Genomic DNA, 22,868 nt, shown 5'->3' with positions numbered 1-22,868 from the left:
TAAAAAAACCCTTTCCCTTGGCCCTTGTCTCTCTTGCAGCCATCATCCCTTTTTTCCTTTTCCAATAATTATCAAATGTTTAGAAAAAGCTAACTTTATACCTTCAGTGTTTTTCTCACAGACCTCTTTTTACCAGCTCCTTATAATCCAGCTTCCACCTTCAGCACTCTCCTGAAATGACCATTTTCGAAGGAACTCTTCATTGTCAAACCAAGGGCCTTTCTCCAGACCTCCTCTCACTTCTGGGTCATTCCCTCTCTCTGGCCAGGCACTCTGCCCTTGGTTTCAAAGACCACACTCTTTTCCTAATGACACGTGGAATTTATGTAACAGTTTATAAAACCCTTTACAACAAAACAGAAAGGTGGGTATCTTCAGGTATTATTATGGAGAGCAACTACAATGAGGTAGAAAGACAGCTGGGCCTTAAGTCAGGAGACATGGGGATTCAATCTTTCATCTACCAGGTGACCCCAGGCAAGTCACTCAATCTCCTTGGGCCTCAGTTTCCTTACTGTCAAATTAAGATATGCATACCTACCTGATAGGTTTGTTATAAAGAACAAGTACAATAATAATATAAGTGAAGTACTCTGCAAACCTCAAAACACTATAGAAATGTCAGCTATTATCATTGTCCCTATTTTGGAGATAAGGAAACAAGCTCAAGAGAGTTTACTTGATTTTTCCCATAGTTACAGAGCTAGTAAACAGCAGGAATAGGATTCAGGGTATCTTAGGGGGATGCAGAAAATAAGAGTGCCAAGCCAGGAGTCAGGAAGACTCATCTTCCTGACTTTAACTCTGGCCTGATGCACTTATTGTGTGACTCTGGGCAAGTCACTTAGCCCTGTTTCCAACAGTATTCTTATTTGTAAAATTACCAGGAGAAGCATAAGTCAAACCACTCCAGGACCTTGTTCCTGGAAAACCCCCAAAGGGTCCCAAACAGTTGGATACAACTGAAAATGACTTATTAACAAAGAATTCAGATCTAGATCTCTCCTGGTTCTGTTTTTTTTTTTTCCTACTTCATCATGCTCCCTCAAAAAGATCAGGCATTGATATGGCACTTGAATGCACACAAAATGTGCCAGTCCAGGGATCTCATTAGCATGCCCTGGGGATGTCTATGAGAACTATTCAATGGTAAACCACAGCTTCAATGATTTTAAAATGTTTTTTGATGCTTGTGTGCATTTCTGTCTCCTGTACTTATTATACCTTGCCAGTGTAATTAATTGTACCTTATTCTCTTAGGCTCAGGCAAGACATTTATACTAATCTATGCTATAATATTCAATTTCTATTTAGTCATTGCTATGATTGACTCAAAGCACATAAAAGGGCAAAAAAGACTTGTACCAACAAGTATATCACTTCAGTCAAGGGTAATGGATCCCAAGCAGAATCTAGGCATTTTTAGGTTGGTGAAAACTCTGCCAGCATTTGTGCCACTGTGGATCCCATATTCTGAGAGTATTAGAACCTCTGGCACAGTCAAGAAATGGCACATTTTTTCTTTCACATGTCCTTTACTCAGTAAAATGCTAATTTGAATATTAGCAAATAAGTGTTCCTTTTTTGTTGATCCCAACTTTTGATGCTTGAGACAAACTATGGATTTCAGTGATATAGTTGACATGATGACACAAAGCAATGCATATATATTAGCTCTCTAAATGTGCCTATTTCATTGACTTTTCCTTTGTTCTCCTCTGGACTCCCTTTGGCAATGTTCTCCCAAGGTTTTCCCCCAAGGCCTTCTTCTCTAATTATTCCTTGGGAATCTCATTTACTCAAGTTCAACCATATTTACCCAGATGATTCTCTGGATACATTTCTAGTTCTGATTTTTCTGCTAGTTCTGATGCACTTCTAGTTCTGATCTTGTTTCTCTTTATCTCTGTCTGTGGGCCACTGCCAAGTGAATGTTAAATTTTAAAATTTGAACATAACATCTCTCTCTCTATATGAGCTCTTTCTGACCAAAACTTCTGCCCATGACAACATTGCCTGTCTTCCATGTCTGACAGTCTGTTGCTTTACCTCCTCTTATTTCTAATTGTGTAACTTCATCCTATCTCCAGATAGTTACCAAGTCCTATTGCTCCTCTTTTTATATCTCTTTTCCATCCCATTTTTCTCGTCTATTTTTACTACAACCTTCCTATTATCAATCTTCATCACCACTCAGACAAACTACTGTCATTGCCTCTTAACAGGTCTTTGCACCTCTATCCTACCATTCCACCTTTCATATTATCATTAGACTTATTTTCATTATGTATGGATCTGGTCATCTCACTCATTTTTTTCCCTTAAAAATCTTTAGTCTCCCTATTGCCTTTCTTACTTACAGTTCAATCTTCTTTTGTTTCAGTTGTGGGCCTTCACAATCTAGTGCCACTCTCCAACCTCATTTCATATGACTTTTTCCCTTATGCACTCTATACTCTAAGCATTGCTGTTTCCCTAGAACCCTTTAAGACTTTATGTCTTCCATGCCTTTGGCTCACTCTGTTACTTGTGCCTGGAATGTTCTTGCTTCTCCCTCCTGAATTTCAACTAATCCTCTTCTGACCCTCTTTTGGTAATAATCCCCAAGTACTATTTTTATTTTTTTTTTTATTTTATAGGTATTTTATACCTTGCTAGGTGGTCAATGGATAGAGTGCTTGGTCTGGAATAAGGAAGACCTGAGTTCAAATCCAGTTCCAGATCCTGTATGATCCTAACCAAGTCACTTAAACTCTATCTTAGTTTCTTCAGCTATAAAATGGGGATAATAATAGCGCCTAGCTCCCAGATGGTTGTGAGAATTAAATAATATCTGTAAAGAGCTTAGTACAGGGTCTGGCACACAGAAGGTACTTAATAAATGCTTTCCCTTTTATGTAAAGTACTGTTATAGATAACTACAACATATAATATTTTTATGTTGTGTCATATTTCCAATATACAATAAGCTTCAAGAGGGTATCTAAATTTTTATCTCTTCGCTTTAATATCTAACTGACACTCATTAGGATTTTAACTTCTTTTGCAATCACTGGCCAATCAAAGCTTCTTTAAAAAATAGTTTATTAGATTAAGGGAGAGGGGGGATTGTGAAGTTCCCCCCCCTTTATAATCAACATTCCAAAGGCATACAAACAAAATTAGCAATAGTTTAAATGGCCATATATAGCAAATATTCAGTTCTAGGTGGAATAGTTTTTATAATATGTAAAAACTGGTAAGATTCAAAGGACAGCAATCAGAATGCTGAGTTCAAGTCATCAAGGGATCAGTTAAAGAAACTAGAGATATTTAGTCTGAAGAAAAGAATTGGTCATAGAATCATAGATTTAGATTTGGAAGGAAACTCAGAGGTCTTACCCTCATTTAATCCCCTAATTCCCTCATTTTACAGATAAAGAAAATCAAGGTTCAGAGAAATGACATATTTCATTTCCCATTTAGCCATTCACACAGGTCATCTTGCTGTCTTGCCATGTGCCCTCCTACCTGGATTCTCCTCACCTATTTCAGCAGCTCTCAGCAAAAGTCTTCTACAATCTAAATTCCTATTCTCTAGAGAAGTTAATCAATCTATAATTATAAGTTAAGAATCTATAATTCCTGCCATGGGGCTAGGCTATCTTGAATTATCCCACTTCTGCCTAGCCTGAGATATCTGACTAGCTAATTCCAGACTAGATGATGCTTTATATTCTATCCAACCAATCTAAGCCATTTTGACATTTGTCTTATACCATGTGCACACATTAGTACTCTGCCTTCTTTTGACCACTAGCTCTGGGTATAGTAATCAAAACACCCCTGAAGCTTTTGGAAAGGGTGTGTCCCATGACTGTCTCACCATCCCTGGAACTCCTCAGGTCAGAGGTTTCTTTTGTTGTGTCTCCTATTAAAATGTAAATTCCTTTAGGTGAAAGACTGTAATGTTCTTTTCTAAAAAATAATGTTCTCTGGGAGCAGGTTTCTTGGGGGGCTTCTGGAGGCAGCCTTCTTTTCAGTTCAGTGTAATCACTCCAAATGCAGCCAGGAGTTAAAGTCCAGAATCTTTATTTTCTCTTTCCAAGTACTGTCTCCTTCCTTGGGCCCCATTAGCTTTCTTAGAGGCTTATCTCTCTCCTTCGTTCCAAGAGCTCTTGCCGCTAGTCCTTTACCTCTGCCAGCTTTAGTCTCTAGTTCTCCCAATGTCTCCAGCCAGCATAAAGGTGGAAGTTGGAATTAATCTGACTCCGCCTCTGAGAGTGGGCTTGTCCTCTCTGACTTGTGAACTTGTGAATCTCCTGGACTCTCTCGGACTTATGAATCTCCTCGAATGAATTCTGGCTCTGAATCTCCCAAAGTGCATCCTGGTTGAGGCTCCTAGCTTATATATGCTCTCTTAAAAGTGTGAACTCTAATAAGTACTAAGCACATCTAGAGAACTGTTAAGCACCCCGCTAAACAACCATTGTCTCTATCAATTCCATTGACTTAGCACCTTGTAAGAATTTTAACAAAAGACTTTTAACTTTTTGTGTTCCTTGTGCTTAGCATATTATCTGACACATAAGTACTTACTAAGGCTTTTCCATACAGTAAGCCATTCGTTCCTTCTCTCTGGAAAGATATTATGATTTTTTAAATTGTCAAATCTGATGATATTTTCTCAGACCTCATCCTTTTTTAAAACTCTGTAGCATCTGATTCTGTTAATTACCTTCTTTCTTCCCAGATACTCTCTCCTCTTCTAGCTTTCATGACAGTGATTTTTCTTCATTTTCTCCCCTTCTCAATTTCCTTTGCTGTATCATCGTCTATATCCCATATCCTGACTATGGCTGTTCTGCCTGAGCTCTCTCTTTTTTTTTCTCTTAATGCTCTCTTGCTTGTTCATTTCATCATATACTCTGGGCTCAATCTATAAGTCATCTGATTTATTAGATTTATAAAGCCAAGCTTAGTCTCTTTCCTTAGCTTCAGTCTCTTATTAACTGCCTATCAGACATTTTGAAATGGCTATTCCTTAGATGTCTAACATTCAACCTATCCAGAGTAGAACATAATATCTTTCATTATCTTTCCCCTAATAGCCCTTTTCTGAACTTCTTTATTACTATGAAAGATAACATATTTTTATATGCATCCAAATTCATCACCTTAAGTATCATTCTTTATTCCTTACTTATTCCATATATTCAATTAGATGGCCACCATGTCATTTCTTTCTCGTTTTCATTTCATTCACATAGTCAATTTCCCCAATTTATACTTTCATTATCTATCACTTAAATTTTTGTAATAGTTTTCTAATTGGTTTCTTTGGCTTTTCCCATTCCAATCCATTCTCAACATCATTGCTGTGAAATTTTTCCAAAAATGAAGGAGAAATCAAGTCAATCTCATCTCCTTGCCTTTAATAAATTCTATTGACTTCCAATTACCTGTAGGATCACATATAAACTTTTCTGTCCTGGCATTTAAAGCTCTTTACAACTTGGCCTTTTCCAGCTTTCTTGAACACCACTCTCCCTTTATAGATTCTACAATACAGCTATATTGACTTTGTTCTTCACACACATCATCTCCCAGTTCTATTTTGAACCCCTTAAGTCTGACATAAGGTCCTTTTCATGTCTACTTTTTGGAATCTTTATTTTCCTTTAAGACTTATGGTAGCAATCACTTTCTGCATGAGGCCTTTCCTGGTCTGCCCAGCTATATAGATATCTTCTTTCCAAGATTACCCTATATTGCATATAATTACATATGTAAATGTTCATTGTCTTCCACATAGAATATAAATTCCTTGAGGGCAGAGATTATTTACCTTTTGTCTTTGTACTCCCAGAACCTAGAGTAGTAACCTCACATATAGTTGTTTAATAAATATTTGCAAAATAAATGATTTAATCATTGCCCAAGATCACACTGGTAGCAAACTAGTAATAGAGATGGGATATGAATACAAATTCTCTTCAAAACCAGTGGTAATTCCAATGTACCACACAACAGTAGTATTAAAAGTATTTGAAAGACTGTCATGTAGAAGAAAGACTAATCTTGTTGTTTTATTCTAGAGAGCACTGTACCCCAAACAAGGAAGGGGTTTCAAAAGAGGCAACATTTGGCATACAATCAGGAAAAACTTTCTAACAATTGGAGCAGTACTAAAATAGAATTAGCTATCTTGGGAAGTAATTGATTTCTTGTATAGTAGAGTTTAGATGGCTACTTGTAGTCTGTGTAATATTGTCAGTTCCTTGTGAGTACAGGTTGAAATGAATTTCCTGAAGTCTCTTCAAATGCCAATATTATGTGGAAAATACTTAGATTTTATCAAATATCAATAGACTATATCATAGAAATATTAAAATTCATTCTGGGGAAAAATATCAAGACAAACTATGAACAAAAGAATGGTAAAAGGGAATTTTGTTCTAACAGATTATATAATACGTGAGTAATAACGTGAGTGCTCATACCTTGGGGCAGGAGTAATATGTTGCTACCATTAACAGTCTTCAGAATGGAGGAATGCTATGATCTTCGGCTTAAAGATATACAAAACAGCCTTAAGTAACACGTATTTACTGACTGTGCACTCTGAAAATATATCTTTGAAAATGCCAAAGTGCTTTTACTACCTGAAGTATTTCCTCCCCCCAAAAAACAATTTAGTTTAAAATTAGACAACAATACAGCCTTTGCCTGAGTTCTCTGTGACCTGTTTCAGTATTTATCATGTTCTTAAAAGAAAATTCAAATTGCCAAGCCCATTTAGTTGTCTCTTTCTTTATAATTTCAGGGAGAGGGAAATGGAATTTTTGCCAAAATTTCCCAGGAGATAGTAAAAAATGTAAGTATATTTTGATTATGTCCATTTATCTGGCCTAAATGTGAAACAAAAGGATATAGGAATATAGCAATAACGTTTGTATCTGCTTACTTCCTATTCTATTAACTTTTGAAGTTGTTCCAATTTTAATGGAATGATAATATTTTCTCTTTCTAGCTAGCACAATAATTAGAAGAACATCAGCTCATAGGCAAAGCAGCTATGGCACTGGGTTTCTGTGCAATGATTTACTACTAGGCTATTTTGCTTCAAGAAAACTTACCATAAAAAGATAATTTCAAGAATAGTGACAAGAGAAGAGTATTTTCCAAAATTTTAGACAGTAGCCAATTGTTAATTGAGTCTTGAACTGATCAATCTTCAGTCCAATAAATATTCTACAGTAAAGACTAGTAAACAGGGAAGAAAAAACCTTTAGTCAATAGCAAAGGTACAATAGAACTGAATAGTACTACTTACTCATCCTCCCAAAAAAGAATCAAAAGGCAAGACAAAGACCACTTCTCAGATTTTAAACAATTGTCCACACTATGAGCAGGGAAACAGAACTTTTCTCTCTCTGGTACTTTTGGGAACCTGTAAGTATGGATATTCTGTCCTCCTAATGCAATCCTTTGGCACTTATCCTGAGTAATTCCAAGAATGTTAATGTTAGATGTGACTTTATTAGGGCACTGGATTCTTTGGAACAATATGATCAATTGTAAAAAGTACCACTAGTTAACTAAGGGCTTCATGATTCTTAGCACTATTAGCTCCTTTTTCTCCCACCTGGCTGACTTCATTCTGAAAGCATAAAGGGGTCACATGGCCATTTTGTGTTTTAATCGGTCATCAATTATGGCCAAAGAAAACTTTTCCCCCACCCAAATCTTTAACTTCTTTCAAGATGCAAATGCTCTTCTTGATAATATCAATTGTTGATGTCTTCCATCTCTCCCTCACTAACTACCTGGTCTTTGACTACTTTACATTTTTATTTTGCATTTGGTCTGAATATATTTCTTCTGTCTATATTTATATAGGTTATGTTCCCCCTCCCAACAGAATATAAGCTTCTTGAGTAGGGATTGTTTCATGCATGAAACTTGGCATGTAGTAGGCACTTAAAAAATGTTTAGTGATTGAGTGATAATAGGTCAAACTCCAGGTGATAAACATATTTACACTTAGCTAAACTGAAAAATAAGCCCATATTTTAAAGCCTTTCCAGTTAAAAGACCCATTAGAACTTGTGCTCTGGTAACATAGTTTCTGAGAATGTAAGGTTAACCTCTACACCACAATGGCAACTGAAATGGGACTTCAATACAAGACTTTCTGGAATGTCACTTTAACACTCAGCTGTACCTTGGATAATTTTATCATATGTATCCTTTAAATTTTTCAAAAGGATAACATTTCTCCTTAATTTCACTAGGCACTAATTGTAAGTCAGAGGGCCCTCTGTATAAAACTATATTCATTATACTAAATTTTCAAATCATCCTAGACTTCTTTCTTCTTCCTTCTTCTGCCACCTTCCCCATTAGTTGCTAAATCCTGTAGGAGTTTAACTGCAGTCTTTCACATTCATCCCCTTTTCTCCATTCCCATAGCCAGGACCCTAGTTCAGGTCTCTAGTTCATTACCATTCATCCTGACTAATATAATATATGCTCCTAACTGGTTTTCTTATTTCCAATCAATCTTTCATATCACTCCTAAAATAATCTTACTAAAGCACAGGTTTCACCATGTTACTATCCTCCTGAAAAATCTTTTTGCCTCTAGACCTCTGCTCTAATGCCTCTATGATAAATTACAAACTCACTAATCCTGGCCTTCTACAACTGGACTCCCAATTACTCGAGTCTAATTTCATATGATTCCATCACATATTCAATGTTCCAGCCAAAATGAACTAATAACTCTTCCAGAATTCAGCATTTCATATATGTGGAATGGGAAGGAGTTCAATTCTGTCTCTGAAAAGTTTGTTTCCTTCCAGGTTTAAGTCAGATATCACCTTTTCCATGAAGATTTCCTTAATCTCTTGGTGTTATGTCTCTCTATTTTCAAATTAATTTATATTTCCTTAACTGTATACCTATTGGATAATTCATCCCCACCATCCCTTCAATCACAGTTGAATGAAACCTCCTTGAAGACAAGGACTATGTTATTTTCAGTGTTTGCAGCCCTAGTGGATAATCAGGATACAGAAGGCATTTCATAAATGTTTGTTGGATTCAATTGAATTAAACAGATCTGGTCTAATGGGTTTTGAACTATCCTTATTCTATTTTATGAAATAAATAAATAGCAAACACATTTTTTCAAGTCAACACCTTTTCAGATCAATATGGTATTAAGAAACACAAGCAAAGAGGGGAAAATATCTTTAGCAAAATAATCTTACCAATGTCACTTGTTCCTTAATAGTGAGAATTTTTGAATATCGTCCTTAGAAAGCCGTTGAGCCGTTTGTAGTCAAATTATTCTAAGAGTCAAAGAGATATTATATTATTTTCACAAATGTGAAAGCAGCAACTTAATAAAAACATACACAAAACAGTCTAAAAATACTGCTTGTCAGAAGGGCAAAAAAAAAGATGATTATTGCAATGAATTAATAGAAAATGACCCACAACTTTGTGGGATCCTACTTTGTGAGTGCCTATGAGTAGTGTTTCTTAACCAGTCCCATTCACAGGTAATGCTAAAGAAAGTAATAGCTATTTTATGGACAGAACCAATGAACTACTTGTTTTTTTTAAAGTGTTTTTAAGTATTAAGTGCCCAAACAAATTAATATCATTTCTTAAAAGAAATGGAACAATGAAGCTTAGGAGAGAAAAGAAATCTAACTTGCTAGCACAAGATTTTAAGAATGTTCCCTTGAGCAGATAAGTTGCTTTTTTTCTAGCTACCAATTTTGGCTGCCTTCAAAGATAGCATCAGATCAGAAACTGGGAAAGGGTAGAAAAGGTTTTTTCAGCTGGCTTTAAAAGAAAATAAAATCTGTTGATAAAGTAAGGACTAGATTCAAAAGCTCTATCTTCTCATGAATTTACTATAGGAATACCTGAGTGACAAAGGAAGTCTCTACTAAAATAAGAAAAATACTACTAATCATTATATGTAATGATCCTTTGCTGTGGGCCCCGATGCTATGCTAGGTGTCCTTTGGGTGACACAGATTATGACTTTTTAAACTTTTCCACTCATAACCCCTTTTTGCCTGAGAAATTTTTACACAACCCAAGGTACATAAGTATATAAAAAAGTATACAAACCAAACATTTATTGATGATAAATTATAATTTTGCAATCTCTACATTCATTTACATGATCCCATATAGGGTAGCAAACCACAGTTTAAGAAGCTTTGATATAAATGACATCCCTAGATTTGGTGGAACTCTGGGCCCACACAGGGATTTAAGAGGAATATCAGTGAAACTGGTGAATAATATATTGCAAAAGAAGAATCTAAAGTAAAATATTCTGTATTTTGTACTCTAAAGATGCCATAGATATCTGATAGAAGAGACAGAACTAAGAGGAGAATTTAATACCCAAGATTTCATGAAAAATGTAGACCTTGAACTAAGACTTGATGAAAGAGTTAAAATTTAGAGGATTAGACAATACAATCTCTAAGGTTTCTTCTAACTCTCTCTCAAAAACTCATCAGGGGTTTCCTCTAGTCTCTAGAATAAAATAAGAAACTCTCAGACTAGCATTGAGAGCCTTCCTGAATCTGGTTACCACTGATCTTTCACACTTTCTTCTTCTCTAGTCAGACTGGCCTGTTCCTTCTGCACAAGCCTGCAGCATCATGCCTTTGTGCAGTGGGTCCCTTTGTTGGGCCTGTGCTTCCTCCCCATCTCTGCCTTGGAGAACTCCACCTTCCCTCAAAGCACAGTTTGGGTGCTACCTTTTATATGAGGTCTTTCTTGGTTATGGTATTCTTTTCCTTTTGAAATGACTTCACAGCACTTTTTCCTTATACCTGGGTCCCAATGAATGTTTTTCTTGAATGAGGTACCATTTCTTGTGATCAGGGATTATTGTGTGTTCTTCAATGAAATCCAATTCAAAAGATATTCATTTAGTGTCTTCTATCTAGCTCCCCAGTGACTGGCATAGAGTGGTACATACAGCAGGCACTTAATAAATGTTTGAATTGAAATGAATTATGTGATTAAACGGGCAAAAAAAGAGAGAGAATCCTCCATGTATTAATAAACTAAGGGGAAAAAAGTCAATTGTGATTTGTGCTATTTCTGGACTTAGATCTTCAATGTACTTTAGTTTATCTTTGTACTAGTCTACCAATTTCTATTTTACTATCCCACTATCTGTTCTGGCATTAAAGCACAATTTGGTATTAAATCCCAAAGATCTAGATTATACTTGCAAGCATAAGACTTTAGAATTTTGTCTACACAATTTTACTGGAGACTCTCCTTTCTATCATTGTTTTCTTGATGTCTATATTCTCATATCTTCCACATCACCTATTAAAACACAGTGAGGCATTAACTATGGACATAGTTAACTGAAATGGTAAATAAATAGAGGTTAATTTTTAACTCCACCAACAGTTAAAAGCAACTGTTCTTGAACATGGAATATTGATATTTATACTCATCCTAAAACATTCTCTTTTTTTAAATTTTATTTTATTTTATTTTTAAAATAGCTTTTTATTTACAAGTTATATGCATGGGTAATTTTACAGCATTGACAATTGCCAAATCTTTTGTTCCAATTTTTCCCCTCTTTCCCCCATCCCCTCCCCTAGATGGCAGGATGACCAATACATGTTAAATACGCTAAAGTATAAATTAAATGCAAAATAAATATACATGTCCAAACCATTATTTTGCTGTCCAAAAAGAATCGGACTCTGAAATATTGTACAATTGTACATAAGAGAGAAAAATCTGCTGTGAGGAATTGGAACAAAAAACAAATCTTGGGAGATGCTATAAGAAAGCCCAAGACAATCTACACCTGAGCTATATATCTTCCCTTCAAGCCTTTGGGAATGGGAACATTTCAGTAATGTTGCCAAAATTTTTTTTAGGGAATATGCCAGCCTTCCAGGACAACTGGGTGTATACCCCAACAAACTGTATTTATTTTTATCTCGCTATTAATTCATAAAGACTGCTAAAGTTTCTTTCAGTAATTTATCTGTGAAGAAAGACCACAGAGCTATCTTTCATCTTTCTCCTACCAAAAAAGTAGTGTTTGTGACTAGTTCCTTCAAAAAACTCAAATCAAACACACATGGTTTTGGAAGCCGATGACACAAACCACAGTGTATATAATGGGACTACCCTGCTAACGGAGAAGCCAGCCATCTTTTCATGAGAGAAAACAATTACCCCTTTTTAAATCTGGGGCAAGGCTTTGTCAGAATCATGATTATAGAATTTGAGTTGGAAATGCCTCAGAGGCTTTTTAGTTCATCCCATACCTAAATGAAAACTCCCTTCTACAACATGCCCAATAACTGGTTTTACCACTTTCGTTTGAAGATGTCTCATTACCTCCCAAAACAGTACATTCCAAATCTAATTATTAGGAAGTTTTTCCCATTATATTTAAATACTAGGCAATAAATATCTAAAGAATTTTACAATCATCTTGCACGTGCAATACAAAGTTGGTATTGAGAATAGTGAACTGAATTCTGAATAAGCAAGTACTATTTTAAAATGATTTAAAAAGCGGAAAATTAAAAGGGGGAAGAAAAACATAGAAAGAATCAGGGAATTTGCAGAGAACCAAATCTCCATTAATTATCTATTCAAAGAGGGTCAAATTTAGCTAAGCAGTCTTTGAAAATAACTTTTTAATATATGCCACGATAATAATTTTACATAAGTATGTTCATCCACAAAGTCATAAGTACATAAACACCCAATGCTCTCCTGATTTTCAATAATTCAATAATATGACCATTATTAAGTGCTCATTTGTAAGCACAGTAAGATACTGTGCTAAGAATTTGGGATGAAAAGTTAAGAAAAAATAAGTTCTTGTCTTTGAGGAGTTTATATTCTACAAGGGGATTTAAGTATGTACAAAGGTCTTTTTTTTAATGAATAAAAGTCTATTTTTTTTCTCTTACTACCTCCCAATTAAAAAACAAAACCAAAGCTATTGTAACAAATATGCTTAGTAAAGCAAAACAAATTGTCAAATTGAGCATATATTCAAGACAGTTTAAAAAGGGAGAAAGTGCTAACACTAAGGAAATCTGAGATTTCCCATAAGAAATGGCACTTGAGGTGAACTCTGAATAAAGTTAAGGATTAATCATAATTTCAAAGACTGAAGAGTAAATCATGCTTCCCACATCTAAGTAGAGAAGTAGTACACTATAGATAAAATATGGCCAATATATTAATTGTTTTTATTATCATATTTATTTGTTGCAAAGGAAGGTTTTTATTGGTTTTTGCCAATTGGGGAGAGACTCACTGGGAAATGATTGGGATAAAAAAAAAAGCATTGCAAGGAAAAGGCTGCAAGTTTTAAAGATGAAATGCTGAGTTAGAGGAACCTCAGCAAGTCAATTGATAGAAGAGTGTGTAAAGGAAAGTAACAAGAAATTTAGCAAAGTAGGCCAGAAACTGGTGGTAAAGGATTAAATTCTAAGAAGCAATAAGATCTACTGAATATTTTTGAACAAAGAAATGCCATAGTCTAATATGAACTTTAAGAAGATTATTTTGGCATTTGTGTGGAGGACAGATTAGAGAAAGAAGAGATTAAAAACAGGGAGACTAATTAGATTATTTCAATAGTTTAGATGACAAATGGTAAGTGCCTGAACTACAGTGATAGCTCTGAATGTAGAGAGGGAAATATAGGAGAGGTGTGTTGGAGGGTGAATCAACAAAACAGTCAATTAATGAACAAGGAAGGTGAAAGAAAAGGAAAAGTTAAGAAACATTGTGTGGTCATTCTCAGAAACAATGAGCTACTGTGTCTTCTACAGGAATAAGAAAGTTTGAAGTGTGACAGATTCAGTGACTAAGATAATGATTTCATTCCATTTCATACAAGTTGAATTTGAGATACTTCAGGATACAGATAGAGATGTCCAGCAAGCAAATGGCTAGCAAAACTAGAACTCAGGAGAGTATTATAGTTGGATAGTTGAATAAAGATGATAATGGAACCCATAAGAATGGGTTTTTCTACTTAGTAATTAGATCACTCAGTGATAAGGAATAGAGGGGAAAGAGAAGTGGTTTAGGAACAAAGCCTTGAAAGACACTGATATTTAGAAGCAGAACTGGAATGAATGGATGGATGGAAAGATGGCTGTAATGTCCAGGTTAGTTTTCTGGAGAATCTCTGGATGGGCTTTGGTCTTTAGGTGGAGAAGTGATGAAGGCAGGAGAGCCACCATGAAGCCGGTCAAAAATGGAATTCAGAGTCTGGAATCTGGAGTCTAGAGTGTTCTGTGTGTCTGTGACTATGATTCTTCTTTTGTGTCTGTGTCTGAGAGAGACTATGTGTCTGTGGCTGAGACGTTCCTTCCCAGTTCTCCCAGCCCTTAAATACTTCAGTAAAATTACCTCACTACAGCAACTGAGCATGTGCAACCATTACATCACCATATCACATTAAGTATATATTTAGAGAACTATTATCTCACACTGAGTAGGTGTTTAACTATAAGCACCCTGCTGTCCTTGATTCAAGTACACCTTTTCAGAGTTCTGGCCCTCTACAGATGGCTAAATAAATAACTGAAAAAAACACTTATTATGTCATCATAGTGACAGACACTATGCTAAATGGGAGTGAGAGAAATAAAAAAAAAGGAAGACAGTCCCTGTTCTCAAGTAGCTCACATTCTGAGTGGGGGAAGACACAGATATGGGAAGATAGGGCTAGAAAGGAGAGTAAAGAGATGAGGGGCAGTTGAGTATATGTGGTTTGGAGTTGGACAGAAAGTGGCATGGTGTAAAAATAAGATGAAAGATTATCTATTAGAATCTAGGGCCCCCTCCAAGTCATTATTAATCAGAGAAATTCAAATTAAGACAACTCTGAGATACCACTACATACCTGTCAGATTGGCTAAGAATGACAGGGAAAGATAATGCAGAATGTTCAAGGGGACGTGGGAAAACAGGGACACTAATACATTGTTGGTGGAATTGTGAATACATCCAACCATTCTGGAGAGCAATTTGGAACTATACTCAAAAAGTTATCAAACTGTGCATACCCTTTGATCCAGCAGTGCTACTACTAGGCTTATACCCCAAAGAGAAACTAAAGAAGGGAAAGGGACCTACATGTGCCAAAATGTTTGTGGCAGTCCTGTTTGTAGTAGCTAGAAACTGGAAACTAAGTGGATGACCATCAATTGGAGAATGGCTGAATAAATTGTGGTGTATGAATGTTATGGAATATTATTGTTCTATAAGAAATGACCAACAGGATGACTACAGAGAGGCTTGGAGAGACTTACATGAACTGATGCTGAGTGAAATGAACAGAACCAGGAGATCATTATATACTTCAACAACGATACTGTATGAGGATATATTCTGAAGGAAGTGGATTTCTTTGACAAAGAAAAGATCTAACTCAGTTTCAATTGATCAAGATGGACAGAAGCAGCTACACCCAAAGAAAGAACACTGGGAAATGAATGTAAGCTGTTTGCATTTTTGTTTTTCTTCCCGGGTTATTTTTGCCTTCTGAATCCAATTCTTCCTGTGCAACATGAGAACTATTCAGTTCTGCACATTTAGGATTGCTTGCCATCTGGGGGAGGGGAAAAGTAAGAACAGAAGTTGAGTGCAAGGGATAATGTTGTAAAAAATCACCCAGGCATGGGTTCTGTCAATAAAAAGTTATAATTATAAAAAAAAAGACTAAAATAAAATAAAATCAATAAGTCCAAAGTAAAAAAAAAAAAAAGAATCTAGGGCCCCAAAGATAGGAATCTGAGTTCCAGTAAGAGGAGGAGAAGGAGGAATGCCAAACTAGTATGGACATGGTATTCATCAACAGAGAATGAGGAAAAATAGGCAGACAGTTAGGAGGAAAAATCAAGAGACAAAAGTGTCTTAAGATAAAGAGAAAAAAGTCTGCAGGTGATTAATTCTGTTAAAAACCACAGGGAAGTAAAAAAGAAAAAGGTGACAGGTGAGAAAAAGACCAACTGATTTTGCAAGTAATTTAAGTATTTAGACACCTTAATAAATATTATTATTTCTGTAGTCAAATAGTAGGGTAGGAAGCTGGGATACAAGAGATAGATACAAGAAATGCAAATAGTGAATAAAATAGATTTTTGTGTTCTTAAAAAAACTTGGCTGTGAAAAAGAGAGATAAAAGTTAATAGAGAGGATCGCAGTTTCAGTGAAGGGTTATGTTTTTTGATAATGTTTCAAGAATATCTGAGATCTGAGCCTGAGGCTCAAGCAAGAGGGAAGGAAATAGTTAAATAAGAACAGACTGATGATGGACAATAGAGGTGACTGAGGGGCATGCTCTTGGAAAAGATGGGAAGGGATGCGATTTAGGGAATAAGTGGAAAGGAGCTGGCCTTGACAAAGAAAAAGATTATCTTTTCATTTAAAGACAGGAGCAAAGGAAGAGAAAATGGGGTATACCAAAGTTTTGAGATAGGAGATAGACAGAAATGGAAGTTCATGATAGGTAACATTTTCGCAGTAAAGAGGTGAGATACTCTAAGAAGGGGGTAAAGGATGGTATAAGAAGCTTGAGAAGAGAAAAGCAAGTTTGGAATGGCTGCTATTGGGAATATGATATTATTGCACAGCAATGTGCAACATAGTTGAGATTAAATGACAAATTTTCAGTTGACTCAGTGAGCAGAGTTATATGATTTTCTTTAGTGGCATTCTGTAGATGCAAGTAAGAGTGGAAAAGACAAATCGTTAGGAGTAAAACGGTTAGGAGTTAGGGTTAAGGTTTGATGTGGTATGAAGAGTAGTAGAAAAAGAAGGCAAGGCATTCAAGGGAAAAGGAATTCAAGGGAAATGTATAACTGAAACAAGTAATGACAGGGTCAAGATTGTGAAGAGAAAAAAGTCAGGGAAGAGCAAGGGTGGTGATCTAGGAAAGCAAAGGAATGAAAAGAAGCTGAGGTAAGCACTAAAAAATAGGTTTAAGAGGAATAAGATAGAGAAGCCTGCCTATGATCAGAAAGGAAATTTTAAATTTTGGGATTCTGGGGGGTAATCAGTTATGGATAATGATATCAATGGCATATGGCCAGGGTCAGGATGTTTGAAGAAACATCTACATGTACAGTGAAGTTCTCAAATATTAAGAAAGAGGATGAAATAGAAAAGAAGAATGTGAGCCAGGTACCAACTCCTTGAAAAAGGGAAGGGAATGACCTGCTGCTAACACGTGACAGCAACAAGAATAAAGATAAAGAAGACAAACTGCTGAATTAAAATAGCTTCTCTGAACCAAAAAAAAAATTATTTTGATGAAGAGTCACTTGTTAAAAGATAGGTATTGTGTGTGCACATACATACACACACACACACACATATAGAGTGTATATAATGTATAGAGCAAGAAAGGAAATGGATTTTTTTTTCAACTGGATAAACAACCATGTGGAAAAATTAAAGTATTTTTCTCTATGATAGGGAAAATTTGAAACTTTCCAGAACATACTGAAAACAAGTTTATTCTCTTATACAGAGAAATCATTCATTTCTCAAGCAGAAAACTACCAGGGTGGTTTCCCAAGGCAGGTTCTGAAGTTTTAAAGCCAATGGTTACTTCACTGAACTATGACAGATCAAAACATTTTATTTAAAAATCTAGAAAATACTTATAGAATATAGAAATTCAGTAAAATCTCTGTTGGCCAAAATGTATAATTAACTGGAATTTATTAATACATACTTAATTTTTAAGATTAATATGTTTTTAAAAATCACTTTACACTAGAGATTTATTCTCTGAAGACACCTCCTGGGTTTGTCTTGAGATCAGTACAAATTCATTTCAATCTTCAACATCTAAAGTCCGATATAATGATATTCAGGGTGTTAAAACTGAGGAGGGACACATTTTCCAACTAATGATGTTTCTTTTTATCAATATACTAATGTTGGAAAATACACTTATGTAACCCTCAGAATTAAATAATTTGACAAAAAGAAGAGCTCTCTGTGGCTCTGTCTAACCCATATTCAAATATCTACTCTAACACAGTTAACAGATTTTTGTCCAGTTTCTGCTTGAAGACTTCTAAGGAAGAAGAATTTATCTGAGGCAGCCCATTTCACTCCAGGACATCTCTAATTGTTAAGAAAGTTTTTCCTGATATTAAGTCTCTGTAAATTTTCCTCAACAGAGATCCTTTGCTAATATTAACAAAGGGAATTTATAAGCTATTTAACACGAAAATTAAAATACTAATGACATTCCACTACACTCTGGAACTCTTGAACTGAAATATTACTGTTATACATCAACATAATGACAGACTTTAGAGATGGAAGGAACTTTAAAGATCATCTAGTCTAATGGTATTAAATTCAAATAGAAATTGATCATTGCTGATAGTATATTGTCTTAGAAAATGTCAAATTAATATTATCTATGTTGTATTTTTATTTATTTTTGTTAAATATATCCCAACTACATTTAAATCTAGTTCAGGATATACTTGGGAATTTTACACAGCCAGAAGAATGATAGGCTGAGAATTTCAACCTTCTAATCCCCTCATTTTACAAGTGAGGAAATTGAGGCATAGAACAATTCTGTGATTTATCCAAACTCGTATTACAAGTTACTAGCATAGAAGGACCTGAACTTAAATCTCCCAACTTCTGCTTAAGTGTTTTTTTTTTTTAATTAAATCATACCTTAGCTTCTTAAAACACAAAATTATTTAAATACAAAGATCAATCCAATCTCTCCCCTCCAAACCATCATTTTAAAAGCCAAGTATTTTATGAGAACAAACTGGTTTTAATGATAACCTGTAATCAGTGATAATCTGGCTACCCTCTTGGAATTTAAAGTCCCAAAAAAGCAACAAGCAACTAGATTTACAAGCAGATAAAACTATCTGACAAAGTTGTCCAACAAAAATACCTTCTTTCTTTAGTCTGTTCTGCCCAGTTTTTCGGACTATGAAAAGATGAAAAGAGATGAGTTACTGTATTTTTTTATCTTAGAATACTTTGTTATTCTTTCAATAGAATTCTTTGTTATTCTTTTAACAGTGGTTCTCTTACAAGGCTAAGTCATACAGTATTTTAAAATTTGCCAAAGGTATGTCTTTGCCTTAGTGCTTCCCCAAGATCAAAGTTCATAATAGATTTAGGACTGGAAGAGACATTGAGAGCTTCCAGTTTAATCTTTTTTATAGATAGGGAAACTGAGGCCCAGAATGGTAAAGTAACTTGGCCAAGACCACCCAAAGTATTTGAATCCAGAGCCACTGATTACAAATCCAGCCTTCTGCTCCACAATAATACACTGCTTTCACTATCCTTAAACAATAAGAACAATAAACACAACTGAATGTGCAGGTATGACTGCAGATATGCAATCATAAGAAATAACTCTAAAAAATAAATTATCTACCCATTGGATTTTTAACAATTATTTTGTAAAACAGCAGGTTTGGAGGTTATAGGATGATATATTTAGAGATGGAAAACACCTTAGAAATGTTCTAAGCAAACCCCTTCATTTTACAGATAAGGAAATTGATTTGCCCAAAGATCATATAGACTCTTGACTGGCAGAGTCAGGATTTGAACTCAGTACTCTAGGTTCCACATCTTGTCCTTTTTTCCCCATTGCACCACTGAGAGATGAATTCGGATTCAATTGTGCTGAATACATACACCTTAGACTAGTACAGGAAGGCTAACAATAATTCATTTTGGTTAAGAAAGCTAGCAAATTAAGTCAAAATGATTTGATACAGTATACCTCTAGATGAAGAAATGAGCATAGGATTGTTATTTATCTGCTAAAAAAAATCTCATTTAGGTTTCCAATGAATACTTAATCATTATCTTCCTGAATTTTCAAGACTTAACACATCTTCAAAGTCAGTTAATATGCATTTATTAGGTACCTATTAGATGCCAAGTATTGTTCTAAAGATTGGGGTTACAGAAAGGGGCAAAAAAGAGCTCTTCAAGGAGCTCTTAAAAAATATGAAAGTCATTGGGCAACCAAACCTGTACAAACATGATATATACAAGGTAAATAGGAAATAATTAAGAGAGGGAAGACATGAATAGCAACAATTACTATGATGCCTGTTTGGGGAATTACAAAAGAACCCCAGCTGGTATATTCCCCAATTGGTAAGTAAATATGGCTGAGAGTTATCTGCCTAGCCCCTGGAACTTCTAGTACCAAGGACTCTAAGCTGAAGGGAATTTTTGGGTTGTTTTAATGACATACCAAAGAAGTTTCTGTTTCTGTCTCCACTTTATTTGCTATCAGTCATGAAAGTAATTTACCTCCACTCATCCAGGAAGCTTATCTCTGCCTTTGATTTGAGCTTATCTCCAAGTTGACTTTGGATTTAACTCTTAAATTCCCTTTTAGTCTTTGTTCCTTGCTCTGCCGCTGCAAATGTGTATAATCCTTTCTACAAAACAAGGCTTATAAAATTCTTTGATATCCATAGCTGAAAGTTACATTATAATTAAATAACATGCTGCACATTATTTCAATGTCATTGAAAATATTTTAGCTAGATTCCAATATGTAAAACACATTTTGTGCAGGGGACTATAGGATAATTCAAAATTCAACCTCAGTACCTTCCTCTTCAAGAAAGAAAAGATTTCCAAGGCTGAGGGATAGATGGTAAAACACAAAAATCAGTACTTCAAAGATACTGAATGCTGTGTTCCCTGGGTGTGTGTGTATGTGTGTGGAGGTAATAAAGGGAAGGTACTAACAGTATATTGGAATTCACTCAATCTATACTCTTGCTAAATCCTACTTGTTATTCACAAATGGAATGGATAAAATTATTGCTGGGGTTCTACGCTGATGTTGCGAGGCATCTCAAAAGAATTTGTAGACTTAGACTATCTCAAGTTCAAGAGGCAAAGATTTTATTACACTGTTAGATGTGGGTTAGATTCTAAAAGAGGACATAGCGAAGAAGTGGGGAACAAACTGTTATTTATAGAGATAAAAAGTTTTCTGGTTTGGATTTTTTTTTAAGATAACTAGCTTTTTAGGATACAAACATTACTTAGTTTCAAAGAAAGGCTTTTTTATGAAGGGTACTGATATGCTAATTTTATGGTTTAAAGATTAGTTTAGAATTAAAGCTAGTCTTCCTTGAGAGCCAAAAGCAGAATCCATAAACCAACATTCTTTTGTAGCTAAACTAATATATATATTATATAATATATATTTGTCTGTCCTTAAGGCAGACATCTTGGAGTACACTTTGGGTACATGATACAGTATCGCTGAGATTCCAATCACATCATTCCCCCCTCAAACAATGTTCTTGAGATTACAGTCACATCAAAAAAGGCATGACAATTGAGTGTATTATGATTCCATTCATCAGTCCTCTTCACTTCCCAGATTAAAACACCTTTCCCTAGTTACTACTCCCTTTAAATGTTCCTCCATTAGAATCTAAGTTACTTGATGACAGGAACTGTCTAATTCTCTTTTCTATTTGTATCCCCATCGCTTAGTACAGTGCCTGGCATATAGTAAGTACTTAATGTTTTTTTATTTGTTCATTCATAGAGGAAATAAGTTCACAATGGACTAAATAGCCTTAAGATTCCTTTCACTTTTGAGATACTCTGGTTCTGTGGGATGTGGGGAAAAAAAAAAAAAAAGATCCTGAAGGTGGCCTCTTGTCAAATTCCTCAAAAATGTGTCAATCCTATAAAAAGTGCTTCAATACATCACTTTCACACATACCAAAGAATAGGTTTGGCGCAGAACACCTATTCAAAAACATCTACAACTGTAAAGCAAAAGCAATACAATCCATTTTGCTTGGGGGTTACTGCCAAAGAAGTAGCTCTTCCAAATCAAAGAGGAAAAACAAAATAAAACAAAAATCTCTACACATATAAAATCACAGTTTTTTCCTTTTCCTCATAATTCTAATACAAAGTTTTTATTATTTTGTCATACATTCCCTCCTGTGGAGCATTCACTTGTCTCAATAAGTTTTCTAGGCCTTCATTAAAACACAAAGTAACTCCAACCTGCTGCTCCCCACTTCTCCCATGGGCACACTTCTGTTTCATGCTCTGTGTCTAAACTGTGTACTCTCTGAGCAAAAAGCAGCACTTACTTCTGAACAACATGCCACAGGTGCTCTATAAAAGAGGCAGTGCTAGATAATAAAGCAGCTGAGAGACAGGTGTGGTGCAACATAGAACAAATACATTAGGGAGTGATTATTTGTATTATAGGATGATTCTTCTTTTACTGAACTTGTGTGGTATTCATTTACAGATCATTTAATGACCAAAGGGATAGGGAGGTTGCAAAACAGGAATTCATGATTTAGGAGGGACCAAAGCAGGGCTCATAACCAAAATCTTAGAAATCGTTGCATTTGGAAGATCAATCTGTCAAGAATTAAGACAATGCATTTCTGATAAAATGTAGAACACATGTTTCAATTTATCCAACTTTAGCATTACCTATTACCTAAAGGAAAGTAGGCCTGGAGGTAGCTAGTTGATCAGGAGATGGAGCTTTGGGTCTCCAGTACCAAAGACCTGAACTCAAGCTGTGTGACCCTAAGCAAGTCACTTAATCCACTGAAGAAGTAAATAGCAAACTACCTCAGTAGAAAGCTTCGTGAACTGTATGGTCCAAGGGATCAAGAAGAGTCAGATATAACTGAATACCATCACACAAAAAAGCACACATCCATATTTTATTTACAAGCACAGGGATGTGCAAACTCTTTAAGCCAAAGGGCCAAACTGTATAACAATCAAAAACAAATGCT

General features: G+C 35.3%; 1 protein-coding gene across 3 annotated transcripts in view; it reads right to left on the bottom strand.

Moving 5' to 3' along the window:
* Nucleotides 1-22,868, bottom strand: part of ABHD2 (abhydrolase domain containing 2) — a 112,547-nt gene that overhangs the window by 74,100 nt on the left and 15,579 nt on the right. For 2 of the 3 annotated variants that reach the window (XM_012542481.3, XM_012542485.3), the window contains one exon: nucleotides 9,258-9,338. The exons of the other annotated variant lie outside the window; for it this stretch is intronic. The gene's annotated coding sequence lies outside the window, so the exon portion shown is untranslated. The remainder of the gene's footprint in view (nucleotides 1-9,257; nucleotides 9,339-22,868) is intronic. 3 annotated transcript variants of the gene reach the window in all.

Source organism: Sarcophilus harrisii, chromosome 2 (genome assembly GCF_902635505.1).
Source record: "Sarcophilus harrisii chromosome 2, mSarHar1.11, whole genome shotgun sequence".
In the NCBI taxonomy this organism is placed as follows: Eukaryota; Metazoa; Chordata; class Mammalia; order Dasyuromorphia; family Dasyuridae; genus Sarcophilus; species Sarcophilus harrisii.
This window is presented reverse-complemented; position numbering and strand designations above follow the sequence as displayed.